Below are 8,973 nucleotides of genomic sequence, written 5' to 3'. Positions count from 1 at the left end.
TACTTGTCAATTTCTGTACACTTCAATTCAGATTAAGTATAGACCAGATCACACGTGACGTCAGCACTAAATCCGGGTAGGCAAAAAACAGTACTGTTCTCGTCTACTACATGACAAAACGGGTGAATTAGAGCATACTTTTAGTTCGATTATTTCTGGAATCTAAACAATGCCTACGACTTGTTGTGCTCCCGGTTGCACACAGAGGCATTCCAAATCATCGGATGTACGTTTCTGTCGTTTACCGAAGGATGAAGAAAGAAGAAAGAAATGGATAATTTCAATGAAAAGAGCGCAGGCAGACACTTCCAATGGACAGTAAGAGCCATCATACCACGACAGAATTTGCAGTCTATATTCATCTCCGGTAAATACAACTTAATTCTGCACTAGTCATTGTTCTACTTAAATAGTGGCGGAGGGGAGGTGGCGATCGCTAGACGGGGCCGGGAGAAGCGGAGTCGATGCGCTGCAGCAGCAGCACGCCGCATCATTTTAGTTTTCTTCGTGCAATCAGTGTGCAATAATGTTCACCAGACAGCGGCTGCATTACGCCCCTGTTCACGTGCGCTAGTACGTCTGTGTTTACGGTGCAACGTCGCCGACATTCCCACCCATTTTAACAAGACAAAAACACCAAAATAATCTGTAGTGAACAATGTTTTTTTTTTTTTAACCTATCGGGCGGGTCTTCCTCTCTGCTGAGGCGCTGTCTGTGTCCGACTCCGCTTTCGTATGTTACACCAACATGTCTGAACATCCATCCATCCATTTTCTGACCCGCTTAATCCCTCATGGAGTCGCGGGGGTTGCTGGTGTCTATGTTCCGATATAAAATAATTGTAGCCATCCAGTGGTTTCAGGGGCTTTCGTGCTCTCTTGTGTGTACTGGCCTGCGTATTTATAAGGCAGCTGTATACGTCACGGTATGGAGCACTTGGCCAGCATTTCACAGACTCGCTCCTTCCCTTCAGGCTTTTGCTGTGTGGATCTGGCAATCTGATACCATCAACTATCAACTTACTCTTAAAACAATCTTGTGATACGTTATCTAAAGAACAAAAATACGTGGAGAACTCGTCAGTTTCTCTGTTTGCATCCGTCATTGTGTTCGCCTTTTGCCTACCAGTCGGGCGCGAATGCGCGAAAAACCCACATCAAAACAATAACAATGAACTGGTCTATACAGTACGAACACACAAATGGTAGATTAATAGAGAATTCTGTTATCTACAAAGTAAATTTAAAACAATCTGATTACTTCAAATACATTATATAATCACTTTTAGATCCAGTCATTCACTATGCAAATTGATCCTAATGGAGTTTTAGAGCAATACAACTGTGTAAGTGTTATGATTTACCTGGTATTATCTGGAAATGTTAACCTTTAGGAAAATATGTCACCCTAACTTATATGTTTGATGTGTCTGATATTCTCTGTTAAATATATTGAATCTTGTAATGTAACTAAAACATTCATTTTTTTTAGAAATCAGGTAATTAAATAGAAAATGTCTAAATGATAAATTTAGTGTTGACTAAACATTTAACTTATGACCATATACAGTAAGAATAACAAGGATGTAAACATAAAAGTAAACAGAGGAATTGAAATTTATCAACATAGTAAAAGTTTGTGTAAAATCTGTAACTTGTTGTAATTGAACAGAATGTTAGCTAAATTGGTAACTCTAATAAGTAATATGACTGTCAATAAAGGTACATTAGCAAACCTATGTATTCACGATGGATTCATTATTTGACCTACTTTGATTACATTCATGTGAGCAATCAATACATGCACGACGACTGACTCAACTTAACCTTAAGGTTTGTGTTCTGTATAGAAAACAGCAGTAGTGGAATTTTCAGAATGGGTTTCACACTTTATTTGTAAACTACAGAATTATTTGCAATGTAAGGCAATTTTAAATTAAAGAAGGGATGAGTTATACCTTCTTTGATATTTATGCACTATTTTATTCTAAAGCAAGATATTGACCTGCAGAATTGTTCATTCCTAGGCAGCTTCATCCTGCTGCCTCCGAGGGTGAGGGCAACAGCATCAGTGCTGATACCTGCTATTCACATGTTTGGTGTGACTTCTTCTCATGTTTGGTATTTGGATCACTTGTCCGAAAGATTCCACAAAACAAGTCTGACAGTCTTCTCTATCATACTGAACAACTTGGGATATGGACATTTAACCATTTATTATTCTCTCCTGAAATTTGGAAACAAGACAGTGGGGTCGCTAAAATAGATCTTGCCTTTCTAGTCCTGTTAACAGGAGACATCCAGCTTTGTCCTAGCCCCAGTAACGGCGGCTATACAGCACACCTTCAAATGACTGGGGTGGAGCCGAGTCCTGGCATGACAGTGGAGGCAGCAGTGGGTCGGATAGGTGAGCTGCCAGGATCCTCCGCCGCTAAGCTGGTATGTCATCTGAAGCAGCAAGTGGACCCGGTGCTGACTGGTGGAATTCAGCAAGAGACAGCTGTGAGATCCCAGTGCGGACAAACAGCACCTGAACGCCGGCACCAAATATCCCTGAGGTGGTAACTCCGCTTGCCCACGTGAAACAGGCTACAATGGGGACTATGACCATAGATGGCGGACCCCTGGAGTCAATTCACAACGTTAAGTAAAGCAAACCAACAGGGGCACTACTGGCAATATAAAAACTTTGCAGTCACAAACAATAAAAAGCAGGGACAATATTTATTCTTCCAGACAGTAAATCACACAAATATTGTCTGGGATCCTACAGTGAAGCCTAAGGGTGTGTTAGCTGTGCATTTAAATATTAGAAGCCTGTTTCTCAAATCTAATGAAATTAGAATTTTGTTACTTGGTTCAAACCTTGATTATTTGTGGATAAGTGAAACATGGCAGCATGATAGAATTTGCACCTCAGTGATTGCCGTCTCTGGATATCTGGCATTATAGAAAGGATAAGCTCACTGGCAAAAGAGGTGGCATTTTGTTTTACATTAAATACCTTAAAAACCAAGGAGATCAAATTAGATGAAACTATCACTGGAAATATTTGTGTAAATGTGGCTTTATCCCCACGCATGATGTGTAACATCCCAGCAGTGTATAAGACACCATCTAGTTGCCTACAAAACTTTCGTGAAAATTCAGAAAAATAGTCAAAACCTTTAAACCCAACAGTGAATTGATTTGTCATGGGGATTTAAATGGTAATTCGTAGGATAAATCCAGTATGAAACAGCTTAAAGAAGTGACATCAAAATATGATTTTCATCAACTTATAAATTGACTCACTCTCTTAACATAAACATCACAAATAGCAATAGATTTAGCTTTTGCTAATTAATTTGAAAGAGTTTCAAAATCAAAATCAGCTCATGATATTAACCTCCAGAAAACTCCCAAAAAAGCAGCTATAATAAAAAAAAAAATACCAAACGGTTAGTAAGTCAATGTTTGCCTGCAAGAACCTCATTAATTTTGAGAATGAGTTAGCAAACACGGGATGAAGTCTCACAACCTAGTCAAGTGAATGACTTGACAACATAGTGCAACATATTTATTTCTATAAGGAGTAAGGTTTTAGGTAAGTTTTTAAAACAATATAAAAGGCTACAACGAAAAAGACAACTTCCATGGGTAAGTGAGGCAATGCGAAAACTAATAAAAAAAAAAAAAAAGGGACATTACCCTAAAAACATATTTTAAGACCAGATATGACAAAAACCTGAGACTGTTTAAAGGTTTACAAAATCAAGTAGATGAATTTCACAGCTCAAAAGCCAACTATTACACAAAAATTGTTACTGAAGCTAAAGGAAATTGTAAAATAATGTGGAAAATAAATAGTCATATGAATTAAAATTTGAAGAAAAAAAAAAAAAAAAAAACCATCACACTCTGTCAAAGTCGCTAATACTTTCACTCAATATTTCATAAAATCTGTACAAGAGCTTGCTTCTAAATTTTGAGATGAGCCCAGATTAAATTCTTCTAAATAGGGCTGGACGATTAAGAAAAAAAAAAACATACAGATAAAAAAAAAAGTAGTGATATTGATCAATATCAATAATTATCAAAACATTAAATGCACATTTTAAGTGCAGACCAGGCCAATTTATGCTGTTGCATGATGACCTATAACACTGAATTCAAACACAACCCTTTATTTAACCAACTTTTTAACAAAACTGCAACTTTATAAAAAGAAAAAAAGAATGTGCTCTCCAAACTCTTTGAAGGGGGAGGAGCTTGGTGAAGGAGCATTCCTGGGTCTGTGTTTGTGATTGGTTGGGAGGATGTAGTGACTTTACCATTAACCTACATGATAGGCAAGAATGCAAAGGGAAGGAAAACTGTTCTTCTATTGAACTTCTTATTGACCCTTTCTATCATACTGCATGTCTATCAGTTGATAAATGTTGTTATTGAATTATCATCCTAAAATAAAGCCACTAACCTTTTTTAAGAACCTTTCTGAAAGGCAAAACTCAGGATATCCACTAACCCCACTTTGTGTAATGGGGCCTTGGAGTAAAACATCTTCCAGACAAGTAACCAAGGCAAACTGAGCATAGCACGACTCACTCAGCTAACCCAAGACTGGCAAACATCCTAAACTCAAGTATAACATGCAGTGCTGTGAAAAAGTATTTGCACACCGGTAAGTAATTAAAAATGATATTTTGGCACCTATCACAGACAGAGCTTCACGATAACAAAAACAATATATTTAAAAATTAATATAGTTATATAGTCAGATTGAATTAAAATTTCTTTACCTGCTTCTTAAGAGTCAGTGGAGGTCATGCTGCACAGGGATAGCAGGACAGTGTTTCCCAGAAACTGATCTCCATGAGATTTAAAATGTGTCCATGCTATTATCATCAATCTCTGGTCAGATGATGTCACGTTTTGTAGACTGAACCCGAACACAACCACAGCAGAGTATAATTTAACAGTTTATTGAAGTTTGTGGATAGTGGAGGAAGGAACCAAGAGTCTGTGCTCAGCTGAAGCAGGAGGATGGTGAAGGCAGGAACTGGCAAGCAGGTTAGAACCAGAGCATGGAGGCAGCAGAACCAGAAGCACAGCAGAATGGAGACTTGGAAACAGGTTGAACAGCAGCACGACAGAATGGAGACTTGGAATCAGGCTGGACCAGCAGCACGACAGAATGGAGACTTGGAACCAGGTTGGACTCACAGCACGACAGAATGGAGACTTGGAACCAGGCTACAGCAGGCTGGCGGAGAATGGAGGAACTTCGGGCTGGAGGAGACTGGATGAGGAGAGCAGCATAAACAAAGGAAAACAGAACGAACCGACGAGGAATGACAGACTGCAGTGAGCTTAAGTAGTGAGGCTGACAGGTGTGCTGAATGCTGGATGATTAGTAGCTGACAGGTGTGGATGATTACTGAACTGGAGACTGGAGCTGTATGGAAGGTGGCAAGTGTCTAGAGCAGGGGTGTCAAACTCATTTTGGTTGAGGGGCCGCATACAGCTTAATCTGATCTCAAGAGGTCCACACGAGTAAACTCATTGCAAGATTAAATAGAACTAATAAATGTGGACTTGTTGTTGATTTTTATATTAAATTAATTTCACTTTTACACAATATATTATGAATAACCTCAGCGTTTATAAGAAAAGTATGTGTTGGTTCTTCTGCAGCAACTCTCCTACTATTTCCACGAGAACCTCTGGGCTCCTCTGCATCATCTGCACCTTGTGACTGCATCTCTGCATAATTGTTATCTTACTTATGAGAAAAAATAGGAGACAGGAAACATTGATATCAAGCTAACTGGTAGCCACACTGCCCCGCTCTGGCCGAACGCAAAGAACAAAGAGGCTCCGCCTTTATTGCTTTTTATAAACACGTACGTAACCTTCCGCTCTACAAAGTAGTGCCAAAACATATACAACAGTGGCAAGCATCATACTCAACAGTATGCGCAATTTCAACAATACTTTTACTCAGTTAAACATTTACTTAAGTGCATTATGCATAAGAACTGATCACAGTGATCGTACAATGTTGAAAAACATTTATTCACATTTACATTTATTCACATTTTTTGGAACTTAAAAACACTGTCCTGCATGACAAAATACATCAAACAAATAAAAATTAAGAAATGATTTAAATTTTTCCACACCTGAAGCTTAATCTGCTAATTAAAACACAGCGCCCCTCGTGGACAATATAGGAACTGTGGATTTTCAATTAAACGGAGTACATGTTCTTTTTCAATAATTGTTTTATCATTCTCTTCCTTTTATCTCCTCTTTCTTTCACTTTTTGTTTTTTTCTTCTTGTTCTTCCTTTCCTCTCCTACTTTCCCATTGTAGTGTCCATATCATTTGAGATATTCCCCGCATGAATCATAATAAAACTATTCACATTCATAAATCAAGAGGAGCACTATGGCAAAATTAGTACTGCTCCACTTGTGAAAGTCAAATCTGATGAGCTCTTTTTGGCATTAAGACAACAATTCGTATTGCCACATGGCCAGACAGGACACGGGGGGGGGGGGGGGGGGGGGGGAAGAAAAAAATTATTATTATTTTTTTTTTTTTTTTATAATGATTATGCATTTAGCCACCGGGCCAGACTAATGGCCCGGTGGCCACCGGGCCGTATGTTTGACACCCCTGGTCTAGAGTCTGTGCATGATGCAGCAGACAGGCTGGATCATGACAGATGATCTGTTTAATCCCATTGGTAACAATTGTAGCCAGTATTTTTTTTATCTTTAGAAGCTCTAAAAGTGTTGTTGTTGTTGTTGTTTTTTTTAGCTTTGGGCAGCTGATGCAAGTTTTAATATAAAAATAGGGTCTCCTCTATAAATAGAATCAATTCCATGTAACTGCTGTCAAAGGTCACATGACAAGATCTCTTTACTTCCTGTCTGCACCTCTGGAGGGAGATGTCTGTCTCAAACCGGTACAAGAGAAAGTAAGTAAACTTAAATCTTAAGTAACAAATACAACTGCAATATTTTGTACGTTTGTCTTTTAAAGGGTCTACTACTGATATATAACTTACATTTTAAGCATGATTGCATCTTTTGCTCTTAAAAATAGTAAAAGTTAAAAACAAACTAATTCCGAACCTGTGTATTTGTTCCTACGTATTCATCCACAAAGTTTAAGGAAGCTTATTGTTGAGATGTCAAATAACTTTTCAATTCAAACCAACGGAAAGGCACTTGATATGAGCATGGAGGAGTTACTGACTTTTTATGGGATTCTGTTCACATCTATCAATAATTCTGTACCAAAGAAGCATATGTATTGGTCATATGACCCTAATGCCCACAATGAAGCCATGCAATGAGAATGGAAACAGAAGGAATCGCTTTGATTAGATAATGGCCTCAATTCATCTGGTGGATAACTCAAAGACCACAGATGACCCTTTCTACAAAGTGCGGCCAATCTTCAGTGCACTAAATGATTCTTGTAAAATGATGCCATACACTAAACAACTATCACTTATTATAGCATGATACCTTATTATGCTAGGCATGACTGCAAACAGTTCATCAGGGCTAAACCAATCCGGTTTGGGTACAAGTTGTGGAGTCTATTGTGGAGTCCACACACACACATGTCCAAGACGGGCTTAGGACAGGGCCCAGGCATGGTTCTTGGTCTGGCTGAAGAAGTAGAGATTCCTTCAGGATGCACATTTGTGCATGATAACCTTTTCACCTCACTTAGCCTCATTCACGAAATGACCAAAGGAAGGTATGAGACAGTGCCGTCTGCATGACATCCCATTTACAAACAAGAAGGGTTTAAAAAAAAAAAGGCCTTGTGGAAGCACTGAAGTCTTTACAGAGGGGGAGAAGTTACTGGTGCTATGGAAGGATAACAATGTTGTAACCATGGCAACAAATGTTGTAGAAACATATTCAGAGGGTAAAGCATCCAGGTTAGGGCAAACACAAAACAATTTTTGTCAAAGTGGCACAGTCTCAGTGTTTCTTTACATACAACCAAAACATGGGCGGCATGGTTCTACATGATCTTCACGTGTCAAGACTGGCTGGTGGCCAGTCCTGTCATGGTAATTTCACAGTACAGTGGTAAATAGCTGGCCCGTCTTGAGAGATGTCATTGGCAGTGATTATGACCTGAGGTGAGAGAAACATGGAGAAAAAACAAAACTCACCTCTATATCGGTATGTAGTGTTGTGCCATCAGAGCCATGGACTAGAATTCAGATTGAATTGGCAACATGTAACATGGGGGAAGAATCAAAATGGATAGTAAGCAAAGGAATTTCACACATCCACACATAGCCTCTCACAGCTGGGATGCCTGCTATGAGCATAGACCACTCCTCACTATCTTACACACTTCTTCCTTGGACTCTGAAGGAGAAGGTCTCCCCTGGGGGCCAGCCTTGCGCCCACATGGGCCTCAAAAAGGCCCACAAGCTGAGTAAATGTGCCTTCTCATCCTCTGCGGAGCGGAGGACCTGACTGGCATCAGAGAAACTGCCAGCCGAATCATACTTAAGTCTTAACTTAACACGGAATCCCTTTGCCAAAACCAGCTTTGTTTATTCTTCTCAGCTGTTATAGGAAGCTGATTCCAGACAACGCCAATACAGGACTCAGTATTCCAAGCTGAGAAATCAGAGACTCCATGCAGGACCTCAGACCAGCCTACCCCAACCATGTTTCGGGTAGCTCAGAGTCGCATGTCTGCTGCTGGGAAGCAGCTATCCCCTGCTTTCAACTTCTTCCAACTGGATGCCCAAAGTGAAGTGAACTGACACAGAGGCATTGACAGGTTTGGCAGAGAAATAAACAGGGAAAGTTAAATGGTTTATTTAGAAGGTTTATGTAATGTGTTACATGTTTTTTTAAACACATGGAGCTAACCGAAGTAGCTCCTGCTAGCTTCTTCGAATCAGGCCATTGGCTGATGTTATTCAAGTGTGTTTTTATG

This window comes from Fundulus heteroclitus, chromosome 10 (assembly GCF_011125445.2).
Source record: "Fundulus heteroclitus isolate FHET01 chromosome 10, MU-UCD_Fhet_4.1, whole genome shotgun sequence".
Lineage (NCBI taxonomy): Eukaryota > Metazoa > Chordata > Actinopteri > Cyprinodontiformes > Fundulidae > Fundulus > Fundulus heteroclitus.
Note: the sequence above shows the minus strand (reverse complement) of the source record.